General features: G+C 50.0%; 1 protein-coding gene across 1 annotated transcript in view; it reads left to right on the plus strand.

Annotated features, from left to right (window-relative positions):
• LOC112069656 (lysophospholipase-like protein 1) overlaps positions 1 to 376 on the plus strand; it is a 9930-nt gene extending 9554 nt beyond the window's left edge. Inside the window, 1 exon segment of the mRNA XM_024137010.2 lies at positions 1 to 376. This exon segment is cut by the window's left edge and continues 841 nt beyond it. The gene's annotated coding sequence lies outside the window, so the exon portion shown is untranslated.
• The last annotated feature ends 462 nt before the right edge of the window (positions 377 to 838 follow it).

Genomic DNA, 838 nt, shown 5'->3' on the forward strand with positions numbered 1-838 from the left:
TTCTCTTGCTCGCTCTGTTTTTTTTATACACCGTTATCGTTTTGCGCTGGGAAATGTGTTGAACATGTGTGGGGACGGAGGGAGCGGAGGTCTGTTCTGTTTGCTCAGTAGTTCTGCTCCATAGCACACGTCGCCTCATTGATGGTTATTGGGAGGAAGCAGTTAGCTGTTCTTCCTACCTGCAGCCTCTCTCTCGGCGTTGTGCTTAAGTAGTCCGGATGTTGGGCTGCCTTCACTAGTGTAGGGCTGCAGGCCAGGGTCAGAACACAGGGAGATCATTAGTGAGCAGTAGTAACACTTAGGTGCCAAACATGAGTTATGGAAATGATTGTATAGCCCTGGCTATAAATTAAACATCTGTCAACATCAGCAGTCACCCTTCGGAAAATACTTTGAATTCTGATTTTTGAAATTGTAACCACAAACCTTTTAAAATTAACATTATTTTAATGAGTTTATTATATATTTGTGGTTTACATGATATAGCCTATAACAAATCAGCAACTTCTTAGACATGAGTATGGTGGGGGCCTCCCGGGTGGCGCAGTGGTCTAAGGCTGTGCCACCAGAGATTCTGGGTTCTAGCCCAGGCTCTGTCGCAGCCGGCCGTGGCCGGGAGGTCCATGGGGCGGAAGGGATATCCTTGTCTCATCGCGCACTAGCGACTCCTGTGGCGGGCCGGGCGCAGTGTACGCTGACCAGGTCGCCAGGTGTACGGCGTTTCCTCCGACACATTGGTGCGGCTGGCTTCCGGGTTGGATGTGCGTTGTTTCAAGAAGCAGTGTGGCTTGGTTGGGTTGTGTTTCGGAGGACGCATGGCTCTCGACCTTCTCCTCTC

This window comes from Salvelinus sp. IW2-2015, unplaced genomic scaffold (assembly GCF_002910315.2).
Source record: "Salvelinus sp. IW2-2015 unplaced genomic scaffold, ASM291031v2 Un_scaffold1069, whole genome shotgun sequence".
Lineage (NCBI taxonomy): Eukaryota > Metazoa > Chordata > Actinopteri > Salmoniformes > Salmonidae > Salvelinus > Salvelinus sp. IW2-2015.